Genomic DNA, 13,139 nt, shown 5'->3' on the forward strand with positions numbered 1-13,139 from the left:
AAGCGACCCGTTTTACAGTTGTTTTTTTTTTAAATGTAACTAAGTAACTTTTACTTAAAGTAGATTTTAAATGAACTACTTATTACTTTTACTTGAGTAATTTTTCAGTTAGGTAATTTCACTTGTACTTGAGTAATATTTCATCAAAGTATTGGTACTTTTACTTGAGTACAATATTTTAGTACTTTTTCCACCTCTGTATAAAATCCATGAATCGCAACAGTTCCTGTCAACCCAGGATGGGTTGGGTTTAGCTAACTACTAGCTATTAGCTCAGTTAGCTAGCTAACGTAACATCAACAAACGTTAATAATATATTGTTTTAGTCATGTTCAAATGGTAACGCCGTTCTGTTTTCGGTTTGTTTTTGCAGTGTAATCGTTAGTTTGTTCAAGCATGGGAACAGTGTTTTGACTTACCCAACTAAATGCGAAGAGTCACTGGCTGCTGCTAATCCACAATGGTGAATGTGGGCTGGTCTTGACGGCAGCAGCAAAGCCCGTCTACGGAGAGCCTGTTCACCATAGATATTGTTCTATATCTATGCTGTTCACTCCCATTCACAGCCCCATTGTACCGAAATTGGTTGCAGTTCCACCAGAGTTCCACTGGGGGTTATCGCAGGCGAGTGCAAAATGAATGGGACTCTATGGAGCTAGACGGCTAAATGTGTCTCTTCCGCCTGATTGTCGTTGATAAATCTCAGATTTGATTGTAGTTTTTATAAGTTCAACATGGTCGAAAGTTGAATGAACGACTACTTATGTCCTTTCGATTTCTTACAGGTTGAGTCGTTGTTGCCCATAACACGCTAGCATTCTGCTAATGCATGCTGATTGGTCAGTGAAGGACTGATTACGACCAGAGATCCCGCTTGACGGCATCCGAAGCGGAACCAGAATGTCAGAGTGAATATTTCGGCGTGGTCTTTAAAAGATTAGCAAACCTCTTTCTAGCACGTGTATTAACAGGGAGAGCCTAACCTGTCAGCTGTGTTGTCGATGCCTCGAGAGAAAAAAAAGGAAGCGACTCAGAGCTTGCCGTAAAGCAGTATCTCCGGCCGTATGGTGTGTATGACGTCATTGACATTTTAAAAGGCTTTTTAGAACAAAAAAGCCACTTTAAAAAAATCTAACACCCAGCAGTGTGTATTTTCTTAACCTCCCCTTTCAAATGCAACATTCAAATTACTAGTCAAAAAAGTATATCCTGAGAAAAGTGTATTTTGAGGGGTATAGCTCCATAGTGTCCCATTCATTCTGTACTCGCCTGTGAGCGCCCCCTATAGGGAAACAGAGTGGAACTGCAACCAGTTCAGAAGCCGGAAGTAACGAGAGAGTGGAACTTCTTCCCTTATTAGTCAGTTTGAACAGTAAACAGTTCACTAACAAGTTTGTAAGGAATGTACTATGTATAAAATATTATCCCTTTCAACTGAAAAGAAAATATATTCTCCGACACTATAGTGGTGAAGAGGCACGAAAGATTAGGAAACAATCCTTATCGTATCCTCTTCCACCAAAAGCCAAAGAAGTGACATTTAAAATATGAAATGATATTTATCCATTGAATCACTTCCTACATGTAAAATTTAATTGGGAAAGTAACTCCTGTGTTTTCTGTGAGAGCGATATTGAGACGGTTGAACGTATTTTCTTTCACTGTGAATTTTTTTTATTAATGACTTGTGGCTGTCTTTTCAATGCTGGCTTCGATCTAAAGGTATACTGCTACACCCATTAAACGAAATGTCAATTAAAGCTGGAATTTTTTTAAAGGATAAGAATCTAGAATGTTTGATAAATAACTTGATTGAGCATTGTATACATTTTATTCATAGGTGCAAGTATTTAAAGGTCAAACCCCACATCAACGGTTGGAAGAATGAGCTTAAGCTTTTTGCTACATCTCTACAATACATAAAGGAAAACGCCAAGAGACTCTTTTATTTGTTGGACTTACATTCCCTACTGGACTAAAAAGACCCCTAGTATCTTATTTTCTTTATTTGTTATGTTTTGTTGTATATATTGTCTCTACCACAAAGCTGTAAACACGTTTTTGACAAATGTACAAACACACATTGTGCCTTAATTGTTTGTATAACTATTGTACAATAAAGATTTAAAAAAAAAAAAAACTTCCCTTATTAGAAATTCTTTGGCAGCAGCAAAGCCCGTCTACGGAAAGCCGTTCCACTCCCTATTAAGCCCCATTGTACCTACTTTGGTTGCAGTGCCACCAGAGTTCCACTGGGGGGTGATCACGGTCCAGTGCAAAATGAATGGGACCCTATGGAGCTAGACGGCTAAATTTGTCTCTTTTGCCTGATTGTCGATGAGAAATCTCAGATTTGATTGTAGTTTTTGCAAGTTCAACATGGATTATAGGTCGAAAGTTGAATGAACGAGTACTTATGCCCTTTCGATTTGTTACAGGTTGAGTCGTTGTTGCCCATAACACGCTAGCATTCTGCTAATGAATGCTGATTGGTCAGTGAAGGACTGATTACGATCGGAGATCCCGCTTGACGGCATCCGAAGCAGAACCAGAATGCCAGAGTGAATATTTCGGCGTGGTCTTTAAAACATTAGCAAACCTCTTTCTAGCACGTGTATTGACAGGGAGAGCCTAACCTGTCAGCTGTGTAGTATTAACAGGGAGAGTCTAACCTGTCAGCTGTGTTGTCGATGCCTCGAGAGAAAAAAGGAAGCGACTCAGAGCTTGCCGTAAAGCAGAATCTCTGGCCATATATGTGTATGACGTCATTGACATTTTAAAAGGCTTTTTAGAACAAAAAAGCCACTTTAAAAAAATCTAACACCCAGCAGTGTGTATTTTCTTAGCCTCCCCTTTCAAATGCAACATTCAAATTACTAGACAAAAAATTATATCCTGAGAAAAGTGGATTTTGAGGGGTATAGCTCCATAGAGTCCCATTCATTCTGCACTGGCCTGTGAGCGCCCCCTATTTGGAACTCTGGTGGAATTGCAACCAGTTCAGAAGCCGGAAGTAACGAGAGAGTGGAACTTCTTCCCTTATTAGAAATTCTTTGGCAGCTTAATAGGGAGTGGAACAGCTTTCCGTAGACGGGCTTTGGCAGCAGCTTCTTGTCGGAAACAGGCGTGGCCATATCGGTAATCAGTGACTCATATCTTTTCCTGAGCTGAAAATCAGAGAAGGGTCCAGCTGTAGCCGCTCCCTAACCATGGAAATTGAATAATGACAGGAAAAAACATGGATCACGTCACCTATAAAATAGAAGTACAAAGTAGCATGAAATGAATATATTTAAGAAAAGTAGGCTACCTATACTGTGGGTACGCGATCTGTGCTGCCTGCACGATCCAACATGCGCATGCGCAAGGAGTTTTCTTTTTTAAAGTTATTTACCTCTTTGATGGACTCGCCCATGAGCCGCCCCTTGTGACAAATCCATGGACAAATCTCCGTCAAGTGAAACACAGTTAACAACTGTTAGACCAGAAATTAAATGATTTTGCCTTCAAAATAAGAAAAAAGAAAATTGAAGAACATATACAGTAGGTAGATAATTGTAAGTAAACATAATAACCTGTAAGTACTCAAATCAAAAATATTCACCGGATTATATATAGGAATAAACAAAAACAGATATCAAATTATTATGTTACGTTGTGTTGCATGGTAGACATAGCCTACAGTTCATTGAATGTCAGGTAGTCTTCTGTAGGCTATAATTAGCATTCGTCCTTGGGTTTTATTCAACTTTTTTGATGTAATGCACATTCATCTGTTAGCTTTCATAATTTTCAAAATAGCCAGTGTTTTGTGTAATCTATTTAAAAGACCATCATATTACGTTTTGTATGCTATATGCTATAGTAGCCTACTTTATTGATACATGCAGAGAAAATTAAATTTTGGGGCAAAAAACACAACAGAATGGAGGATATTCATTTAACACAGACCGCTCCCTAAATATACTGTTTCCTTTATTGTCTCTTTGTACGTTAAACAAGTTGGAGGTGTATTTTGAAAACCTTTCAAGGAAGTGTAACCGTTAACTATGGCTGACTTTACTCTGCTGTGTCAGTCACCATGGTGGCGTACACATAGACAGTAACAGAAATGGACACAGCGACGCCATGACACAGCGAAGCCATGACTTTGGTCATGTACTGTTTTTTATTCTTTTTTATCCATGTTCTACTGTCTGTTTTATGTTTTAATGTTTAGTGTGTTGCATGTTATGTTATGGTCTACAACGTTTTAAGGATGTCCTGCCTCTTAGACTGTAAACCTAGTTTACCTATGGGTACCAATAAAGTAACCTGACCTGACCTGATAGATTTCGACGGAGACCAGTGAAGTCAATTAGAAGCACTTTTCCGGTGATGGCTGAGCGTACTGCGCAGCCTCAAACTGAGCTTGACGACAAAGATGTGACGTGACATGTGTCTGAAATTTCTAAGTCTCCTGGTAGCTGTGCCAAAAGAAATCTAAATCATTCCGCATCTTGCAGAGACGGAGAGCGTGAGTAGGAGCTGTCCATGAGCGTAGGAGCAGGAGCAAAACGTTGCTAAAATATGCTTTCATGGACTCTCTATGGGCTTCTCCTTTGACTGTATGCCTCCACGTCCCCCCGATTGCCTGCGAGATTCTCCTGACTATACGGTAATTTCTCTACTGGAAATTAGGCTATACTATGACTTTTTTCGATATACTATACTATGACTTTTTTATGACTTTTTTCAACATACTATAATAAGACTTTTTTGGATATACTATACTGTGACTTTTTTCGATTTATATACTATGACATTTTGTGGCTTTTTTCGACATACTATACTATGACTTTTTTCGATATACTATACTATGACTTTTTTGACGTACTATACAATGATTTTTTGGGACTTTTTTGGACATACTATACTATGATTTTTTGTGACTTTTTCGACATACTATATTATACATACTATATACTATGACGTTTTTGTGACTTTCTTCGACATACTGTACTTTACTATACTATGATGTTTTCTGACTTTCTTCAACATACTATACTATGACTTTTTTCGACTTATATACTAAAACGTTTTGTGGCTTTCTTCGACATACTATACTAAGACTTTTTTCGGCATACTATACAGTGACTTTACATGACTTTTTTCAACATACTATGCTATGACTTTTGTTGACTTTCTTCGACATACTTTACTTAGACTTTTTTCAACATACTTTACTATGACGTTTTTGGGACTTTCTTCAACATACTATACCATGACTTTTTTCCACATGCTATACTATGACTTTTTTGAACATACTATACTATGACTTTTTTGAACATACTACAGTATGACTTTTTTGAACATACTATACTATGACTTTTTTGAACATACTATACTATGACTTTTTTGAACATACTACAGTATGACTTTTTTCGACATACTATACTATGACTTTCTTCGACATAAGTACTTATAATGACTTTTTTTTTTTGTAAATTATTTTTTGGTTTTTTTTGGTTATTGGTTTTCTTTTCAAACTAATAGTATACAATGATGATATCAATGCACAGAATGTCTTACAAATGACAACATTAGAATCATAAGACCCAAAAAGCATAACTCATTGAAACTCATTGTTTAAATTCTGGGTCAAATTTTCGGACTTGAATACATTTACATACGCACACACACACACTTATTGACACAGTAGAGATTACAATTAAAGACTCACACATGAAAAGAGAAAACACAAAATACAAAACAAAAAGAGGCCTTTGTGAATGACACAATCCTGCAGGAAGTGTACATTAAATGTTATTTCCACTTACTTATAGCACACATAAACTACACACATCTAGAAGTGTACGATACAGATTACAGATTGGCAGAGGGGAACTGAATTGATTTCAGATGTTCAAGAAAAGGATTCCATATCTTGTAGAATTTAGTGGTGGAACCTTGCAATGTAGCCCTCATCTTCTCTAGCTTGGAGTAGGACAAAATATCTCTCAGCCATTGATAAACTGTGGGAGGAGTGGAGGATTTTCAACAACAGACTCTTTAGGAGACAGAATCCCAGGAAAGCTGCTGGACCGGATGCTGTCTCCCCATCCAGCTTGAAGCACTGCGCTGATCAGCTGTCTCCAGTGTTCACAGACATTTTTAACACCTCACTGGAGACATGTCACGTGCCAGCCTGCTTCAAGACCTCAACCATAATCCCTGTCCCCAAGAAGCCAAGGGCCACAGGACTTAATGACTTCAGACCCGTCGCCCTGACCTCTGTGGTTATGAAGTCCTTTGAGCGCCTTGTGCTTTCACACCTCAAAGCCATCACCGACCCCCTCCTGGACCCCCTGCAGTTTGCCTATAGAGCCAATAGGTCTGTAGATGATGCAGTCAATTTTGCCCTCCACTACATCCCCCGGCACCTGGACTCACAGCAGGAACCTACGCCAGGATCCTGTTTGTGGAGTTCAGCTCTGCCTTCAACACCATCATCCCGGCTCTGCTTCAGGAGAAGCTCTCCCAGCTTGGCGTGCCTGACTCCACCTGCAGGTGGATTACTGACTTCCTGTCTGACAGGAAGCAGCATGTGAAGCTGGGGAAACACATCTCCCACTCACAGACCATCAGCACCGGATCCCCCCAGGGCTGCGTTCTTTCGCCTCTGCTCTTCTCCCTGTACACCAACAGCTGCACCTCCAGTCACCAGTCCGTCAAGCTTCTGAAGTTTGCGGACGACACCTCCTTCATCGGACTCATCTCTGATGGAGACGAGTCCGCTTACAGGTCGGAGGCTGACCACCTGGTGACCTGGTGCAACCAAAACAACCTAGAGCTCAACGCTCTAAAGACAGTGGAGATGGTTGTGGACTTCAGGAAGAACCCAGCCCCACCTGCCCCCATCAACCCTCTGTGGTTCCACAATTGACACTGTGGAGTCTTTCCCCTTCCTGGGAACTACCATCTCCCAGGACCTCAAGTGGGAGCTGAACATCAGCTCCCTCGTGAAGAGAGCACAACAGAGGATGTACTTCCTGCGGCAGCTGAAGAAATTCAACCTGCCAAAGACAATGATGGTGCACTTCTACACAGCCATCATTGAGTCCATCCTCACATCCTCCATCACCATCTGATACGCTGCTGCCACTGCCAAGAACAAGGGCAAGCTTCAGCGTGTCATTCGGTCAGCTGAGAAGGTGATTGGCTGCAATCTGCTGCCGCTCCAGGACCTATACGCCACCAGGACTCTGAAGCGTGCTGGAAAGATTGTGGCTGACCCCTCCCACCCCGGACACAAGCTCTTTGAGCCACTCCCCTCTGGCAGGAGGCTGAGGTCCATCAGGACCAAAACCTCACGCCACATAAACAGTTTTTTCCCCTCCGCCACTAGCCTTCTAAACAAGGCCCGGAAACCACCCTGACTCTCTCTAAACCACTCCTCTGGCTCCTCATGCCACTGTACCTACTCTGCTGTAGCATTCCTTTTTACTACTGTTTAACTTATTTTACTATTTATTTAAATGTATTTTATCGTTATTAATACATACTGTGTGTATATGTTTATACTTATATTGTTTATATTCTTTTTATCCTTCTTATATTTGAATGTGTGACATGCTCCAACAACACCATGACAAATTCCTTGTATGTGCAACGTACTTGGCAATAAAGCCTTTTCTGATTCTGATTTCATCTGAGTAAGATCAATCTCCTAGCCAATAGGGTGGCAAATGCTATAAAGTCAGCCTTGAATTTAGGCACCACCAGGGTAGAGTGCAGCACCCCAAACAGGATAGTTACTGGGATAGGGTCAGAGGCCACATTTAGTAGATAGGGTATTGAATATTTCAGTCAAAATATTATGGAGAGTTGGGCAAGTTAAAAACATATGAATTAAGGAGGCTGGAGCCTGCTGGCATCAATCACAGAGGGGGTTTATGTGAGGGTAAATCCTAGAGAGCTTCTCTTTACTCCAGTGAGTGCGATGGAGAATTGAGAGTGTCTTAATGGAAGACAAGGAATGATTGTATTCAGAAAAGATTCTACCATACATGTACAAAATGACACCCTTCTCTCTAAAAACTGGTTCTAGAAATACGTATGTCTTGTTGTATATCTTGTGGTTTTGAGGGGAAATTAGGAATTTCAGCTTGAACAAAGCTACGGCTCTGTAAATATTGGAAAAAAATACTTTTTTTTTCCAAGGAAAATGTTGCTGTCAGCTGCTGAAACGAGGCAAAAGTTCCTTCTATGTACAAATTACTGAAAGAAGTGATACCTGCTTGCACCCATGCAGAGAAGGCCTTGCCCATCAACGATGGGGGGAATTAATGGTTTTGTTTAACAGGGGCATGAAGCAAGGAAGGAAGAATGGCAAAATGAAGTTTGAATTGCCTCCAGATTTTGAGAGTAGTCCTAACCACTATGTTCTTTGTGTATCGTACAGGAGGAGAGTTTCCTGGAGAGTATAAGTGCCGGAAGAGAGGATGGTTTACAGACAGCCGCTTAAATACTAAGCCAGGCAGCAGTGTGTTCTGGATCGGTGGCTTGCAGCCAGTAGTGCATCACACACAGATTAGTAGCCCAATAGTAGTATTGGAAGTTGGGTAGAGCAAGACCACCAAGACACTTTGGTCTTTCTAAGTAAGCTTTGCGAAGTCTTGGACGCCGTCTCTGCCATAGGAACTCTGATATCAAACTATCTAGTTTACGGAAGAATGCTTTTGTTAAGTAGACTGGTAGACATTGAAAGAAGTAAGAATTTTGGTAAAATATTCATTTTAATAGAGTTAACACATCCAGCTACAGATAGGGGAAGTAGGGACCAGTGCTTTAGATCTTGTTTGGTTCTAGTAAGCAAAGGTTCAAAGTTTGCTCTAAAGAGGTTTTCAAAGGTATCTGTAATTTGAATACCTACGTATGTGAATTTATTAGAATCGACTTTAAATGGCACTTTTTGTGATGGGAAGTTGTGCCCAGCTGCATTCAAAGGGAATAGCTCGCTTTTGTCATAGTTGACTTTGTAGCCTGAAATTACCCCAAAGGCCTCCAGTGTGGAAAGTACATCTGGCAGTGATAAACTGAGGTTGGAGAGAAAAAGGAGTAGATCATCTGCGTACAGTGCTACCTTTTGTTCAGCCTCACCACTTAAGATTCCAGAGATTTGTGGATTGGAACGTAAAGCTATAGAAAGGGGCTCAATGGTGATTGTGAAAAGTAAAGGAGATAGGGGGCAGCCCTATCTGGTACCACGCTGGAGACTAAAGTATTCAGAATTTATATTATTAGTTCTGACGGAGGCAGAGGGGAGGGAGTATAAAAGCCTCACCCAGGAAATTAATTTTTCACAGAACCCAAACTTTCTTAGTGTGTAGAAAAGGTACTCCCACTCCACTCGGTCGAAGGCCTTCTCTGCATCCAGGGAGACAACAGCCTCCGAAAAAGTGGGTGAAGGGGGGGCATACATAATATTAAATAAACATCTGACATTGAAAAAGGAGTGTCTATTTTTGATAAATCCAGTTTGGTCATTAGATATTAACGAAGGCAGGATTGAGTCTAAACGCATAGCCAACACTTTAGGTTATAGTTTAGCATTCGCGTTAATCAATGAAATGGGCCTACATGAGCTGCAGAGAAGCAGGTCCTTGTTCTTTTTTAATAGTAAGGAGATAGATGTTTGCCATAGAGTAGGGGATTAGCAATTGGTAGTAAAAGATTCATTAAGCATTTCAAGTAAGAGGGGGGCCAATTGATCTGAACATTTTTTTATATAATTCTACGGGGTAGCCATCTGGGCCAGGACATTTGCCAACCAGCATATTCTGAAGTAGTTGAGCAATGAATTCAGTAGGACGAGACCCTTCATCTCCCTCAGGTATGCCTAGTATGTGAAGGTTGTGTCTTCTCTGCCTGCCCTCCAGATTATCGCATTTTGTTTTTAGTGCACACACTTCTGCAGATAACTCGCTAAGTTTGGACTCCATAATAGAGACAGTGTCACAGCTGTTACAGCACTCCAGATCATGAATAGTGGTGCTATGCTTATCCACTGCAGCCTGCAAGCCAGACAAGGAGTTTTTAAGCTCCTCTTTAACAGCTGTGATTTCGGTACGGAGATTGAGGGAGTCCACTTTAGAATCAATTTTGCCACATATTTCAGCTTTTAAAGCTTGTAAGGCGTCTACGGAGGCCCCCTGGGGTCAGCTGAGAAAAAAAAATTATTGGTAAAAAATATTTACCAAAATTATGAATATGCTTTTTTTTTTTTTAAATAAGTGCTGTAGTACAGCTAGCAGGAGACAAGTTATAATTGAGGTAAGTTTGGAGACACTACCTTATTTAATCATTTAATTAATAAATATGTTTGTTGTATCGCTCTTTGAGTTTGTAGACGGTCCCTGCCGTCTCACCGCCGGCTGCTCATAGAGACCAGTGTTATTTTTCCAGGTTGGGGACAGTTCGTTTTGATGAAAATGAGTTTATAGCTCGTTTTTAACCTTACGTTAGGAAAGATGCATCGTTTGTGATTTAATAGCATTTCGCTATAGAGTAATTGAGCCCAGAAGTTCGAATCTGTGAATCTTTCTAACTTTAGGCACGTTTATAAAACCGAGAGACCGTGGATTTATGGCACTCAATGTGTCTGCCTCGATGCTAGTCACTTCACCATTGTTAGTGCTACCTTTAGCCATGCTCGCTGGCGTGGAGCGAGTAGTCAGTCATTTTCAGGCAGGATACGATGCAAACGTCAACTTAAAGTTTGAAAAGTAAGGTATGAAAGGTATTTCGCAAAATATTCGTTACACTGTGCTCTATATAAAAATAAACGTTGCACTTGGCAGGAGCTCACGGAAAACATGTCTACCCATGCATGCGCCGACTTTTTTGACATGCTATACTATGACTTTTGTTGACTTTCTTCGACATACTATACATATACTTTTTTCGACATGCTATGACATTTGACATTTGTCACTTTTTTCACCACTATATTATGTCGTTTTTGTGACTTTTTTCCGACATACTGTGACATTTCAACATACTTTACTATGACTTTATCATTTTTATGAAATACTATACTGACTTTCATGACATTTGTGATATACGACTTTTTTATGACATTAATGGTGTACTATAACCATGACCTTTAATTACATTTTTATTACATAATATACTGATTAACATTTTTGACCTACAATTCCATGATTATTTTTACGACATTTTTAACAGTAACATTCTATACTGACTTTAATTTTCATGACATTACTTTATCCCATTTTCTGAAATACTATACCACTACTTTCTTTATTAACTTATTACATACTACACTATGATTCTTTTGTGAGATATTGCACTCGGACCTTTTTAATATTTGTAATAACATACTATTCTCGGCGGTTCGATCCCTGGTTGTCCGCATGTCAGAGCATGTTCTAAATGACTCCAGATGGTTGGCCACACCTGGCCTACAGTGTGTGAGTGAATGGCTAAATTACAGGCAACAATTGTAATAAATGCGGTCCATTTACATTGTTGTTTTATTTCAATAATTAATTACAAAGAGTGAACATAATATAAAACTGAGATGGTGACACACAATTTAGTTTAATAAATACAGATAAAAAGCCAGGCAAGTGTAACATTTTCAATCAGAAATCAGCCTATACATCTTTATTTAACCACAGACACAATACCTGTGTCCTAAAGTATGCATCTTCTTCCGAGTAGTGTGGGGGTATACAAATATTAATCTGACACTCTAGAAGAGAGATGTCTACAAAACCAATACCTGATCACTAATTTCTTTAAATTATTAATTAAAATTGTTCCTTGTCAGAGAAAACTGTTTTAACTTCATTTGGTGAAGCTACACAACACACAAAATGCCATTAAACATGACTAATTATTAAGCATACACAGTTTAGGTAGGCCTACCATTAAGCATCTATTAACAAACATTCAACAACTGTATGGAGAATACTTGTTATTACCTTCCGGCTTACGTTTTAGCACCCCCTTGGCTCCCTTTATTCCTCGTTCGATTCAGGCACTAAACTCAGCTAAGAGGAGGTGACAGCTCTTGCTTATATTAATTACCTCTGTATTTATTTATTTCTCTTTATTATTATCTATCGTTTGAGTTTTTGTAGATATTTTTTACTTTCATTATGTCTCCAACACAACTCTGCTACTATTCATTCTTAACTCAGGCTGAAGCTGCTGTTTTTATTAAGTTAATTGTTGTGTGGTTTGTGTTGTATATTTTCATGTGATGTCTTCCTGCTGCACACAAATCTGGGACAAAGAATAAACTGAACTGAACTGAACAACTGACAAACAACAAGCTAAAACACTTGGCTTTTTCAAATAAGGCATAATATGAACATGCCTTTTATTTAGGCACTATGCTTGGGACTGTTTAACAGATCCCATTGTAATTTACAAGACTGGAGGACTGGTTTATCGGCTAGGAGCCTCTCATTTACACAATGTATTATTATATCCATTCCAGTTACACAAATGGTGACATTTCTTATAGAAGTAAATAGAGGCAAATTCACTGTGTTTTTAAGCATCAAACTGAAACTGCTAGACTTTGATCTGTTTTAAAGTTTATACAAAGACTATTAAATTCTAACAGCTGTATTTAGGGTCAAGCATGCAAACATTCTTTACTGATTTTGCTTGTTTCAAGCCATCGGTGTAACTGAGCTGCAATGGGCAAGCTGAGCTGTGCTCTAAGCTATAGTGCAAAAGTTTTAAATCAACATCGAGTTTAAAGGGGCTGTACTCGACATTCAGACCATTAATATAGCAGCAAACAAATATTTGCTATGTGAAGATATAGTGGGAGTAATGGAGTCCTTAGCAGAGAATGAAGTCCCACTCAGAGTGTTATCGGAATTTCTCCGTTCTTTGTTTCAATAGAATAACAAAAACGTCGGCATTGGGGAACGTTCTGTGAGAGCCTTGTGGAGGCAACCCTATCCCGCTGTTGTTTCAGTATTTCAAGTACAGCCCCTTTAAGCCTCTGATATACAAGAAATCTCATTCCTTCATAATTGCGGCATGGAAACTCTGCTGTGATGTTGTAAAAAGAAATGGAAGGCATTCCAAACATCAGTAAATGGAATTATGTA

At 39.4% G+C, this 13,139-nt stretch overlaps 1 protein-coding gene across 1 annotated transcript in view; it reads right to left on the bottom strand.

The window, feature by feature from the left end:
- Positions 1 to 13,139, bottom strand: part of LOC116043715 (sushi, von Willebrand factor type A, EGF and pentraxin domain-containing protein 1-like) — a 161,813-nt gene that overhangs the window by 11,180 nt on the left and 137,494 nt on the right. The gene's annotated exons all lie outside the window — the stretch shown is intronic.

This window comes from Sander lucioperca, chromosome 12, assembly GCF_008315115.2.
Source record: "Sander lucioperca isolate FBNREF2018 chromosome 12, SLUC_FBN_1.2, whole genome shotgun sequence".
Taxonomy (NCBI): Eukaryota; Metazoa; Chordata; class Actinopteri; order Perciformes; family Percidae; genus Sander; species Sander lucioperca.